We start from the raw sequence: 14,572 nt of genomic DNA, 5'->3' as shown, positions 1-14,572 counted from the left end.
CTGCTCTGGTGTAGAAACAATACAGTATGTACTATGTTTAATCTGATTTTTCCAACTCAAAACCTGGATATTTGAGAACTTTATCAAGCTGGATAGCCCAGGAATCATCCAACCAACATGGATCTCCCAGCCTTCGCTGTAAAGGGGGCAGGTTTCTACCTGCTGAATTATTTGCTAAGTTGGGCTGAAGGTAACAGAGCCAATGGATATTCCATGCTGAAAGTGGAAGAACTGAGCAGGCATATAGAGGCAAAACATGTGATAATGCCCAGTACTTCATTCAAAGCTGTGTATTTATTAAGATGAGGAGTCCCTCCACGCAAATGTTGAATCTAACTATTTTTCAAGTTTTAAACTACAAAAAAGAAAACACCTGCAATCTATCCCTAAGAGAAAACTAAAGAGAAGTGTATCCACACATGAGTATCATGGAAAATGTGACTGCATCCGTTGTAAGTATTTGAAACATTGAATTTTGCCAAGACAACTGTGCCAAAAAATTGTGCGGGTCATTGGAAAACAAGAGCTATAAGGAAGCAAAGGCAACAAGTTGGATCATTTTGCTTTGCTCATCTTTTCAGGAAATGCAGCAGTCGAGGGTTAACGTACTATTTGTTCCTTAAGGGCTTACTAACCCACTTGAAACAGAACCTGATGTACATCTAGCTATCCAATTTCTCATAATGATGTAGGCTTATGTAACTTTTTGCTTTCAGATGCATCTCAAAGAGATGTTTCCATGTGCCTGTTTGCATGGGAAGAGTTCCAAGCGACTGACACTCACTTTGTGCTCCTGTTCACGTCAGAATACTACAGCTGAGCCCTATAATCACAACCTGAAATAAACATCTGGGATTCCTGATTGCCAACAGAGTCCTTGGAAAGTCACGTTTATCCAGTGCTAGTTTGGAGAAATGTTTTTGTGGGATATGTGGCAAGAATACTCTTAATGATATCTGTGCCCCTTGCCCATGGCCACTTTTTATTGTTGAAAACACTAGTATGATTTTTAGTCCTTGGTGGTCCCTTTGTATTAGATTTTGTATTAACCTACTGTTAGGCGTCCAGTTCCAGCTACTGACTCATACCTGTAGAAACACCTCCTATTGCTCGATGAGGCAATGGACTGCGAACAAACTTACCATCATCAATCAAAATTATTTCACAAACTTGTTCCTGACTTTTGTTTACCGTACATTTTCAGAGCTGAGAATGCACTCAGGTACAAGTGTATAATTACATCCAGATCACTGGTGTGACTACCTAGAGAGGTAAAATGTAAAATCCTTGCATGTGTAAGAATAAACTCCATCTTTGCACGCCTTTTAACCTAATCAAATAGGTTAATAGGTAGTCGAATGTTTCCAGGAAGAGTGCATGAGAAGAAGTGAACACAGAGGCAAGCAACTTCTCTTGTCTTTTTAAAAAGATGCTCAGATTTTTCATCCTAGCGTTTGCACAGCTCTTGCTGGACGTAATAGCAGATATACTTAATGTGACTGTAGGTTTATCGTGCATTGAAAGACATGGGCCAGTACATTACATACATTAATTAGAGTCTGTTAGTGCATCAGTGACCCAATTAGTGTGCATACCCTGGAAACATTCCTATCTCCCTAACTGTGTTAAGTCTGACTCCATATTTAATAACAAGCCATTATGATAGATAAGGGAGGGAAGATACAGAATTCAGTCAAATTAGTATTTTGGGCATCATTTAACTACGGTAAGCAAAGAGTTAACATGGAAATTAGATGCCAGAGTAGACATGATAAAGCAATTTATCAAATTTAGCAAGACTGTCCATTCTAGTCTGATCATGGTGTAGACTGGCACTGGACTGAAGGTTATTGGCCTCACCTGCTCTGCATCTGACGGTGCTGATTTTGAGAGTAAATGAGTTCTGGCGCCTATGAGTTCATAGAGCTTCCAGTTTCTCAGCAGATGAGCATTGACTGGCCTTCTCTTTCAGACTGGCTTGTGCAAACACACCCTTAGTGATTCCCACAGATCACGTAACTTGTGTGAAACGGTCTGCTGGAAGTAGAGTTACTGAAATCTGGCACTGGTCCCCTCTGTGCAGGACATGATGAATACCTGCACGTGCATTAGTTACACATGTGCGTGCTCCCACTCAGCCTATGAAAGAGAAAGGTTCATGTAGCAGTGCCACAGGGCACAAGGTGTTGAAAGGCTGGTACACTCATCTGACTTCACATTTTAGATGCCTAGATATTACCAAGGAGTCTTTCCTCTTAAACAGTGGCCTATACCAATGCTAAGAGCCATTGAAGTTCACCTCCTCTGTAATTCCCTGCGTGGCACTTCCAGTTCTCCCACCGCACGTCTGGGATTGCTGCAGCCAGCAGTAGGCAAGGAGGGTGAAAATACAGCTCCTTTCCACAGCCACTGTCGACCCATTGCATTCTGAGCTGAGCTGCCCTGGATAGCTGAACTGCGATGACCTCAACATACAGGATTTCTGCTTAGAAACAGAGCCAACTGAGCTTTGGCTTTTCCAAGACCCTGATCTGCCTTACACCTGATGTAATCAGGGTAACTTGATATAGCCAAGGTAACATTGATTGTAACTGGAAGGCAAACAATCGCGTTGAAAATGACCTCTTGTAATGTTGCAATAATCTGTGGCGGTTTACTTGGGGTTGCTATGGGCTAGCTGTTTTGGCTAAACTGACAGGTGACCCTAACCAAGACTAAAACTCTCTGAAGTACTATAATTCTTCTTAGTCTATGCATGTTTTTTTTTTTTTCTGCAAGTGGAATTGAAAACTTGTCTTCACAGCATTTCAGATAAATTTTTACAAACATTTAGCTGATTTTAATTTATTTTTGAGAGTATTTCCAATATATTTGAAAAAAAAACCCCTTTGTTTAAACAAATATTCTGAATATTCTAAGATTTTCATTGCCATCTTAAGCAATGGAGGTAAAAATGTTCTGCATAGTAAGTTTTGAGACAAATATATATGTATGATGCGGTAAGATTATTTTAAAAAAAAAATTAAAATAGAGATTGATCTCAGCCAGGTATTCACACTGGCTTCTTGTGTGGGTTGTAAACTGGAAATATATCAGGAATAAACAGCATGCTCTTCTGCTCCATTCGGTCTTGTGAAAAACGTACTTGATGACCGTGGTGCCAGGCCCCTGCTCTTGCTGCACCAGTATCAGTCACAAACGCAGGCGCATAGATGAGCAAAACTGTTCTTGAAGGGCATGGAGCTGCCTCTGTAACACGGAAAATGATCTACTGCGCCCAGAGAGTACCAGAACCAATCGCCTGGGCAGTCAGAAGGCTGAGACCACTTTTGCTGGTGGAAACCTTCTTTCTGATTGTTTCTACAGACCTGAGAGCTGGGTTGGCCTTTTGCTTGTCTCTCTCTCCTCTAATCCTGGTGAGATTCTGTTACTTGTGCTCTTCAGTGCTTTTCAGGAACCTGAGGTGATGGGTTGCTACAGCGCCTCTAAACAGCAGTTTCAACGGACAATTAAGAAAATTGTTTTGTAAAGATTTATTTGCATTCAGATGGCTGCTCACGAAGGTTCATGTCAATATGTTGTCCATGAGCTCTCAATGAGTAGCATAATGGCTTAGGGTTTTGCATGGCATAAACTAGGGTGCAAATTATGCATCTGTCAGCTTAATCACATTCAGGCTCTGCCTGATATACACTGCAGCAAGTCTAGTTGGATTTTCTTGGACAGTGGCTATCCTGTTTTGGGGCATCTATTGAGGCCTTGAAACATCCTTTGGTGCCATACAGAAATAAACCCAAGGTATTTCAAATGTGTTCACCAAACTGAGTTGTGTCAAAATGTCACTTTTCATCGAAAGCTGAACTATTTGGGAAACACTACATGTGTCTGTTCTCATGTACTCTGTCTTCCTCTCTCTTTTTTTCCTACTCCACCCTCTTTCCTTCTTCCTGTCAAAACAGTGGCAGCTTATGTTTTGCAATACAGCAAGTTTTGATTTTAGCAAAATGTAATGCAGTGAAAAATTTTGGCTATCTCTAAATGTGTACTTTCCTGTGTTGCCTAGCACAGGGGTAAAAACTACCTCCAGCTCACCCCCTCTCCCACCGAAAAGATATTAATGCAAGACAATATAATAAAGCCAATATGTTCCTGTTAGTTAAAACACCTCTTTATCTTATAGGTGTACAAGCAGAGTCCTTTCCTTGCCCTCTATCCTCCCCTCGTACCAAAACAAGCAGAGGCCAGCAGGATGAGAGCACGCGAATTCCACTGCCTCCCTCCTAAGCCGCGCACCTCCTTCCCTCCCGCAGGGAGGTGAACACTGTTCACATATCATTTGAGACAGGAACAATATAACCCAATCTGTTTTCAAATTTTCTAAATATTTCCCAACTTCCATTGCAGGCTGTTGTCTTCACGCTGTAAATTGGTGCCAAGAACTCCCCAACAGCATTCTTCTCTGCCTTCCCAAAGCGCTCGGAGAGCAAACAAACCTTTTCTTGAGTCATTGATTTCTGCAAGAGAGTGTTTGTGTTTATTACATATGAAGGAAGAATGACTAGACTGCACATTTCACAGCTTGCAGCTCTCCAGTGAAAGCCATAAATAAGAAGGTCTTTGACAGCACAGAGCTGTGTTCTCCTCTGTGTGTTTTGATCTGTGAATAGGGCTTCTCCCTTCCCAGTACTGGTGCGCTGGGTGAGAAACAGCTACCTGACAGTTTTCTATCCCCTCCGAGCCCATAAGGCTCTGGAAAATGTTCTGCCATCTATAGCTGGTTTTACTGCCTGAACAAAAAGCTTTTGATATCATAAACACTGTGTACGCTGTGCAGTTTTACAGGATAATGTGATCATCGGTACTGCAGTGAGCTATTCTGAACGGCTCAGTCTAGACAGGAATGTGTTAAATTAGTACTGGAAGAATTTTGCAGACACTACAATTAATTATGAGAGGACTTTTTTTTCCTACTGTAAAAAAACGTAAACTATCTAGCACCTAATAATTAAGTTTGACTGTAGAAATTTTCAGTATTCATCATCAGAAGTACTTAAAGTGATCACGGTGTGTGCTAATACTTGTCTCTGAGGTCCTATACACATTACAGTAGCAAAAGTTTGCCCTGTCCTATATAAGTGAATTTGTGCCTGGCCATGACTGCTCTTTGAGCAGGCATAATCCTTGATTGTCTCTATTCATTTCATCACTGCTCTAGCAATGTAGCACACTTGTACTTCTCTGTATTTTTTTTTTCTCTGGATGATTAAAGCAAAGAAAGTGATTAAAGCAAAGAAAGAAGGTTAATAGACTGTGCTCAATAGGGCATCTGTAGCTGTCACATAAAACTTGCAAACAACTTTTTAAGTTCCTTGAGCAACACTGTAAAACAATACTCTGCTCTGGGATGTGACTCAGTGCACAGGTGCTCAGCATTAAGCACATAGAGTGAGTTTCCTTTCCATTCAAAATGCTTGTGTACCTGAAAGGTTGTCTGATCTTTTGTCTCTAACTGTATCATCTGGTTTTAAACACTTACTACCTCTCCTTATGGCCTTGTATTTTTGTGCTATTTCATGGTGCTGTCAACATAAAGAGGTCAGTGTACTTTCTGATGTGTGGAGAGCTCATATTGCCCACAGGTCTGAAACCACATTGCCGCAGCCTGGTGCTTGAAGTCTGAAAAGCTGAGTGAATATGTCCTAATTTTGTCAGACAGTTTCTGAGGCACCCATGTTAAATGGCATCTGATAATTATGACAGTTGGTCCATTTCCCTAACACAAATGGACTCCCACAAAGCTGAATTTTTCATCCTTACAAAATGTGGCCAGGAACCTATGCACAGCTGATACATTGATATGAAACCATTCCTATTGCTGTGGAATAGTTGTTTTGCAAAATTGTCTTTTCCAAAATGAGATAACTCAACTTTGCTTAATGTTTGTTTGCTTGATCCAGATAGAAGAAGAAGAATAGTACTTCTGCCTGCTTTTCACTGAGCTTGGAAGGAAAGGTTGACAGAGCCTACATTTCGGTCTGCATCGACAACATCTAGTTTGAGCTGGGGATGCTCTTTCATCAGTCGTCCTGAAGTTCCTAGTCACTGTTCATGGCATGTGTTTCAAAGAGACCAGTTACTCCAATAAAGCCTATTTCTAATGTCCATTAATAAGAATATTTTGCTGTCACTATCTGCAGATATGTGTGAAGAATGATAGGGAATGCTGTTACTTTACTTCAGGGGATTCTGAAGACCATCAAGCAGTCAAGCAAGACAAGACAAGACATGGCAAGACAAGCAGAACATGTTTACGCTAACTACTGAGTGTGTGACCAAGGACTGGATCCAGTCACTATCTCTATGCACAGCTTCACACGTATCTCAGGCTCTGGAGATCGAGAGCATCAAGTGTATTGAAGGCATATTGCTGACCTGAGTCGTTCATTCTGCCAGTCTGGGTGGATCAGAGGCAGGCCCAGATCTCACCACAAGTCTCCCAGAAGGCACAGCCATCATTTCCAGATGCAATTTGCCTTCTTGAAGGCAGGGGATGCTGTCATCTCTTAAGTGTTTGAACTCAGGTTGTGAATGGTGGGTGCTTGACTTGGAGAGGTTTGGGCCAAGCAAAGCCTGTGATGTGGGCAAAAATCTCAGAGTCATGAGGAACAGAAAGTTTATATCTGCACTTGAATCTGCTCCTGTCTCTGCTTACCAGTGTGTGATGGCCTTTTAACAACGTGCACTTTAGGTTTCTCCCTCTGTATGAGCTAATACAGAACTGTGGATGCTGTGGGCTGTGCAGGCAATTCCTTTTGCTGCACTGTGCTGCTAAACCTGCTCAAAAGCTCTCCAGAGGAGTGAGAAGACTTTTTACAGCTGAATATGGTGCAAGGGCTGAACTATGGGACTTTCATATTAGAGATGGCTCCCTACCATATGTATTTGTTCTGAAGAACAAGGTCAAATCTTCCAAAGTTTGGTGTTACGTAGCTAAAAGTTGGCATAAGACTTTAGAAAAACAAAATAATCTACATTATTATAAAAACAGAGCTCTTCTATGTAATGAGCTACAGTGAATATATTACAGTTTAACAGCTGATTTGCGAAGTCCTTGTCACTGTTCCCATAGTTTTGAAGCTCAGGAGTATGTAGAATTTTTGAAGAAACTAAATAACTGTAACGACCATGGGCAATTTCATGCAGGAGAAGAATTGACTGTTCAGCAGAACACAGTCTCCTGTGTTATAGAAGAGCTTGCTTCTCTGCTTTCTGCCTCCTTTGAGCAAACTGCCCGTGCAGAGCTGAGGCCGTCTTGTTGAGGAGAGATCAATATGCTGCCACATACCATCTGCAATTCCGGAATTTGCTTCTCCCACCCACACTATGGTGGTTTCACAATGTGCTTTCTTGTGCTGTAGCAGGGACAGCCTCCTCAGGACATGTTTTTCTTAGTCATGTGGATTTGTCAGATCCAGCCTTTCTTTCCTAATCAAATGAGCTTTTCAGTGTGTACTCAGCATTGGATAAGCCCAAAGGCTCACATAATCAGACCAGATGACTCTTTAGCTAGGTTTTTAATGGCTGTAATTTACTGCCCCTGTTTGTTTTCCTTGAAGCATACCTTACTTACCCGCTTGGACAGAGCCGTAACATGGCACCCGTTCTGAGTAAAAATGACAGTCTGGTTCTTTATCAGCAGTGAGCAATATTTCGTCTGAATATTTACGCTGCAAAACCGCACTGAAAAAGCACTGTGCAGAGGTGGATGGATTGGGAAAACCTGTGGGACAGCACAAGGAATTAGCGTGTGGGCAGCGTGGCCCACTGGTTAGGTATGGAAACCCATCAGATCTGGCCCTGTTAGACAGAGCCTGAGCTTAGGTGGACCAGTAGAGCTTTTTCAACATCCTACTCTCTGGTGACCACCTCAAATAGCCAAATTCCTTTTTCTCAGGGCACTTTTCCTAGCTGTTGAAGTATCCAGATTAGAAAACCTGCCAGTAAGGCTTTGATTTGCCTCCTGCGCTGTTGTTGGTAGTTAATGAGGAATGGTATGTGGCTACACCATCTTCTGGGGCTTAATCTCCCTGGCATGTTAATGGTTAGCTACGTCACAGAGACCCACTGACTGGAGAGTATTCTCCCTTGAAAAATTGCTCTCTTCTCTAAAGTAGAGGATCTATGTGAGAAGAGAGGCATCTTGCAATGCTGCTTTAATTCTTCAAAAGATCTTGAATTTTGGAAGGACTATAAGACAGTTTGTCCACTTTGTTAGTGTCATGCAGGGACAAGACCTGTGTCCTGCAGACTGCCAGGCATGTAGCATTGCTGTGAACAGCTTCAGTCTCACATCAGGGAGTCCTGTGAGCAACCATCTTGCTGCTGGTGTTGTGACCCATCATTGGGGAGGCTGATCTCTCCATCCTGAGAGCGTGGACCACACAGCACAACCTGCTCGGGGACCTGCCTGGGGAAGCTTGTTCAAAGTCAGTCTGGAGGCATTCACTGCTACGCTATGCTCTGTAGTCTGGGCATGTGTTAAATATAGGAATAGCAGCTGGAAGAACAAAGGCAGAAGAGGGAACTTGAGGTAACAAGAAAACAATACTGGTCAGATAGACTGTTTTTTACCAGTTCTAGTCAGTTTTCCCCCCTTCTCCACTAAAATTCTGTTTGGAAAACAAAATCCCTTTTTTTTTCCTTCTCCTGCTGGGCTTGTGATTACAAATAAAAATGTAAGCATGTATGTGGCCCTCTTGAATCATGTTTTCTACATAGCTGTATTGAATTGTGATCTTCCAAACATGGCAGGGTCTTTCCAGAAATCTCTTCTTTCACTGATGTTTCCCATCAGACTTCTTCAAGCATTCAAAAGTAAGTGTTTAAATAATGGAGAGAAATGTCAATGCCAAACGGAATGCCAAGTTCCTGGAGGCCGCAGGTTAAAAAGAGAAGGGTTTTGGCAGCTAAATGAAATCTAAGTGGGATTTTTCTGGTGTGCTATTTCCCCATTTGTTCTCTCTTTGCTAATGTTTAACAGGCTTTTATTGATTACGTGGCAGATTTGTACTGTAAATGGGAACTGAAGGTTACTTTTTTTGTCCCATAATGAGTGGCTATAGATTTCTTATATATATATATATATACATAAAAATCATACATATTTCAGAAATCACTGCTTGGAGAAATAATGTCCTGGAACAGTTGGCTGTAAAGGTAAAATGACATTAGTAATTTTATAAATTATAAATCTCAATATCTGAGTAAATTCTCCACTGAGACATGTAGAAAGTCTCCACTACTGCTGTGTTACCAGCATGTCTGAATCTAGCAGTGAACTCAGCTTCACAAGTGTTCTAAGTTCCCTCTGGGTCTGCAGTCAGGTCAACTGTCTCTTCCCTGCTAAAGTGGCAGCACTTCAAATCTTATCTCTGGCAGATACTATTTCAGATTCAGCTGGCAGCTGCAGATCCCTTTTGGCTTGGGTTTTTCAGATTCCTTTCTGTAGGGAGTACTGTAAGGTCTCACGTGTCCTCCTGCTTCCCTGTCTAAGTCCCATGTGGGTCCATTCCTCTCTGCGGTTTGGACCGCCTGTGCATTGAAAAGCTCATTTCCCAGCAGTGCATGCACCTCTAGGACTTTTGCTTATTAGCCAAGATTTTTAGTCAAATGAGGAGGATTTATGAAACTGATATAAATTTGTCAGTTTGTAAAACTTCTATACAGTTAACTTCTCAACCAACTCACTCCTATAAATAACTTTTAATTTTCAATTTTCAACATATTTCCTTCCTCCTTTTTTTTTTTTTCTGCTGCTGTTGCCATGGCTGCTTGTGTCCATCTGAACTTTGGCAGCAAAGCCCACTTCCATGCCCCATGATACCCTTAATCCTACAACTACATGAAATCATATAACGTCCACGCCATGACAGGTGGCAGACACTACCACTCTGGTCCTTGGTGCCCGACTTAATTTGCAGCCCAATTCTACAGTGCATTTAAAACCACGTCTATGTCATTCCCTCTGTGATAGGCGTGCTGCTGCCTGTGGGCTTGGAGGGCTGCAGGTGTGTTTTCTTCAGCATAAGTTTGTACCACTGCTTCTCTTGATTTTCCCAGAATGTTGTACACCAGTGCTGGTAACTTTATCAAACAAATGTGAAATCTCACTGAAATGTGGGGTCAGGTTTATCTGGCAAGACTTGATTTCCCTTTGCACTCCAATCTTGTTTTTAGTTATAAACTCCTGCTCCAGCTTTGCCTTAACTCTACCTGAAACTGATGTCAGCTAGAGTTAAATGGGTTATCACACTTTTTTTTTTTTTTTTAGTACTAATACAAGACTGACATGCTTCCGAAATTTTCACCTGTAACTGAAAATTTATCAACAGCTGACACCTCACCCACCTCTTTTGGGGCACCTTGGTATGAATTATTGTGTTTTACCGATCCACTAATGTTTCTCAGTATTGTTAAATATTCTTGCTGCTTGGTTGCAAATGGAGTGGAAGTATTTAATCATTACCAGTCAGCTTGTTCTTCATTTTGATTTTCCTCAATGCTGACTAATTAGCTCTTTGGAAATAAGAGTATAAACACTATTGATTGGTACTTTCTCTGATTTCCTATAATTTGGTCATGACTCCTGCTTATGAAGCAATGACAAGTGGTACAGGGGGAAATGAACCATTCACCCATGTGATGTACCCGGGAAATGCTTAATCTCTAGATTCAGCCCTCATTATATCCATAGCACTATAATAAGGTCAATAACAGACTGCGTTCAGGTTGTGTTAGAAAGCTGTCATCTAAAATTTTAGAAAAATTTACTCGTATTTCACTAATAGCTATATGGTGTCTTGAGATTACATCACTCATATGGAAAAATATTTCAATGGCATACTCTTTGAACCCTCAGATTCATTTCATTGTAGACAGGAGTAACCTCTCCTTTAAACCTGCTTCAGCAGCCTTTGAGTCTGCTAGGACTCTGTACATCAGAGCATTGTTTGACATTAATAATTCATGGTTTGAAACCCACTTGAAGTGATTCTGGGGTGTTTGTTCTTTAAAGCAACACAACCACTACTATGAACAACCAGTAACACTAAAAATAAGGTATATGGTACCATGGGAGCTGATGTTTCCCAGCTGATTTTCCTCAGTTCTTCATTTTGCCCCTCATCTCCCAGTATCTTTTTACTGGACTCTCTCTCAGCCTCCCTTACAGACAGTCCCTCTGTTTTTTCCACTCCTTCAGTCTCATTAGTAGGTCAGCGCTGAGCACTGTAGGGTGGGCTGACGGTGCTCGCCTCTGCCAGGAGCACTTGGTGCCCAGGTCTGTGTGAGCCCCCTAAACTCTTGGGAAACACCACAACTCAGGGCTGCAGGTGGGCTGCAGTGGGCAACACGGACATCACGGACACACATGGCATCAAACAACACATTCAAGAGGGAAATACAAAACATGTTGGTGTTCATTCCTTAGCTGTAACTAATAATGAATTCCTTGAAAAACTGTCTATATCCTCTATTTCATTGTTCTTTATTTCCACTGCAAATAACTTGCAACAATAAAAATGAAGGGGTGCCAAATTTGTGTGGCTCTTCAAAGTAAATTCTTCCCTTGAAATGAAATTCAGTGGAAAAGTCTGACCCTCGTCCCCTGCATTCATGCAGGCCAGATGGGCTAGTGCTGTCCTTTAGTGTAAAACTGTCCGTAGGTTACGTTATTCCTCTTTCCTCGTGAGCTGGAAAAAAAGAGATAAGAAACTTCATATTTCCCTCCTTTCTTACAGAATTTTTCTCTGCTATCTCTTCTGGGTGGAGTCACTTAAGGCCATAGGCATAATGATCTATTCACTGGCATCGGCTAATATCTTATTCTCCAGAGTCATTCCAGTCATTGCTGTCTTTCCATACAGTTCTCTGGTTCCACAGAGTTTTCTTCCTTTTTCACTAACAAGTGTTAATTATTTCTCCCTTAAACCACAGTGTATCCCATGGTGGATTTTTGCATCTTTTAATTTCCCAGGAGGGATATGAAGGGTCTACAAGTAAAATACTTCGCTTGCTCTTATCCGGGAGATTAGAGAGGGGAATCGGATAAAAGCAGGAGTTGAATACTCAATGCTTTGCCATTGTCAGCAGCAATGCACTTTTGGTAGAAAATAGCATTATCCTTATGCAGTTGCGTTTTAAAAACTTTTCCCAGGCAGAAAAATGGAGGAAGCAAATTCTTTGGACATTATTCTCTGCTGCCCTGACACTCCTTTTTTTGCAGTGGAGACAGAAAAGGGAAACAGAGTGACTGGATAACCCAGCTCCCATAAAATATTCATTGAAGACGGGTTGTCCTTATCATACACTGGTTTTCCTAACATTGTTCAGATTTTAGCTGGACACTGGCCATCCTAAAGACCACCAGCAGAAGCTTCAAGGCTGTTATGATTTGTACATCGAGTTTAAAAATTTCTGTGTGTACTTTGGTATCTGAACTTCTCATATGCTTGAGTTGGTGTCCCTTGTCTGCCAAGACGAGAAAACCCGATGTCTTTGGAAGAGTGAAAAAGAACTGCAGACCAGACCCTTACATAACCAGTAGTGGACTGGCCAGAAGCGTGGTACTAGGGAGGGATTTCGAGCACGGCATCCTGTAGAGCATTGCATATAGAAACATCCATAAATATGCACACACACATATATATGCATACATATATATAGCATAGGATTCTGTTTGTAAGGCTTCTTTTCTGAGGCTGTTGCCTCTTGAGAGAATTTCAATCATTCTTAGTTTGCCTGCAGGCATTTGAATTGGTGTGACCAGAGCAGAGTGATGCTGTGGGTAGCATCGCTTTGTTTTCTCCATCTCTCCAGCATGCCTCTGACATGAGATGCTTGTCAGACTTGGCATTGAATGGATAAAGCAGTGTGAGAATACAATAAAAAATTAACTTTAACTTTTATTTTAAAATGGATGATTCTTATTGCGATAGTAAATGATAAAGAAGGAATACACTGAAGTGTGCTTAGGGAAACTAATTCTGTTAGAAGGGAACTTCAGAATAGTAGCTACGATGTGAGAAGCTGTTTCAGGTCTTTCCAAAAGGATTAGCAAAACATACTCAGAAAGTGAGATGACTTTGGCAGCCAATATTGAATGACGTGTAGCAAATAATGGACCAACAAAAACGATTCTCATCAGAGTGTTTGGAGAGGCTCACCATAGCCAGGGGAGGATAATCTCCTTGCTGTCTCTGATCGTGGGTGGAGAGCGAGTGAGTGAGAGAGGTTGAGGGTCCTGCTCCAAATCATCCTCTGGATGAAGCATTTGTCTCTGGAGGCAAGAGGAGCCTGGAGAAGGAACTGAGTCCCAGCTCAGCACAGCTATGACCCATGCCCCGGGGACATGCAGTTGTGAGTACTGTAACTGTGTATTAACAATTGCACTGAGACATAAGCAGGTTCTGGTGGTTCTGGAAATTCTAGGAATTTCCACCAATTAATTTGCTAGCAGAGGTTTAAAAAATATGTTTTAAAAGGTCCAGGCAACCTCCTCAGATTTGCCAGATCACAGTGTCACTGAAATGTTAAACTGGGAGCTCGGGGAGAGTTTTCCATTTCTTCTGTAGAAATGCTTCATCCAGCAGACTCAGATATGAAAAGCTGGAGCTTTAAGGGCAGCAGTGTGTTTCCGCTAAAGAAATAGTGTCACTTCTGTACCAGTATAAGTGGGAGAAGAGGAGGGGCCAAGGAAGTGGGAGGTCTTTGAATCTGCTTTGAGATGTTTCTGGTCTTTTCTCAGATTTGATGAGAACCATTAGCGTAAAGTCCTTAATGTTAAAAAAAACCAACCAACCTAATAATAGTTTGATGGATTTCCTATTTGTGGAAAATTTTGTGACTTCTAGCTGACAAGAGGGGATAGTGCAAAAAAGAAGCCCATTCCAGCATCTTCAGTTTTGTGGTGGGACTTCAACACATAGGTCTTCACAGCTTTTTCTACTGAATTGCTTTTATTATACTCCTGTTAAAGTCTTAGCTGTCTTGGAGTCTAAGTACGATTTGTCTCACTCTTTATTTTTGGCAGAAAGCTGAGGGTAGTCAGAGGGGAAATTCATAAGGAAGTAAAAGCCTTTCTATTTTTCAGGTTGGATCCTTGGAATTTTTTCACTCTCCCGAGTGAGGAAAAGACTGTGGTCATTTAGCATTCATCTTAAATACAAAAACAACCCTACAAGTATGTTTGATTTGCAAGAGAACTTTCATATACTCCAAAACAATTACTTGTGAGGCCTCCCACAGAATATCTCTGTTACGTCATTGCTGGGGATTGCACATGGAATAATACCCTCAAAATGAGAATCAGAAGCAGCCCAGGGACTGGGTTTTCCCTTAGAGGGTGTGCTCAGGAGGTGGCTTTTAAATGCATGGGTATAGAAATGCTGCAGTGTTACACTTTATTGCACACCTTTGTTTTACAACCTAAGAGAGTTGTTCCATGGCATATTTCCAAAGACTTTCTGTTGTCTCCATTATCACAACTTTGCTGCTTTCCTCAGTATTATGTTAT

At 41.5% G+C, this 14,572-nt stretch overlaps 1 non-coding gene across 1 annotated transcript; it reads right to left on the bottom strand.

Annotated features, from left to right (window-relative positions):
* Positions 1–13,645: 13,645 nt before the first annotated feature.
* On the bottom strand, positions 13,646–13,719 carry LOC147601264 (small nucleolar RNA SNORD36). The gene has a single exon (XR_015258329.1). It is a non-coding gene; the product is annotated as a small nucleolar RNA SNORD36 (small nucleolar RNA).
* Positions 13,720–14,572: the final 853 nt, after the last annotated feature.

Source organism: Chlamydotis macqueenii, chromosome 3, assembly GCF_036417535.1.
Source record: "Chlamydotis macqueenii isolate bChlMac1 chromosome 3, bChlMac1.mat, whole genome shotgun sequence".
In the NCBI taxonomy this organism is placed as follows: Eukaryota; Metazoa; Chordata; class Aves; order Otidiformes; family Otididae; genus Chlamydotis; species Chlamydotis macqueenii.
The sequence above is the reverse complement of the archived record's forward strand: the minus strand, read 5'-3'. Positions and strand labels throughout refer to the sequence as shown.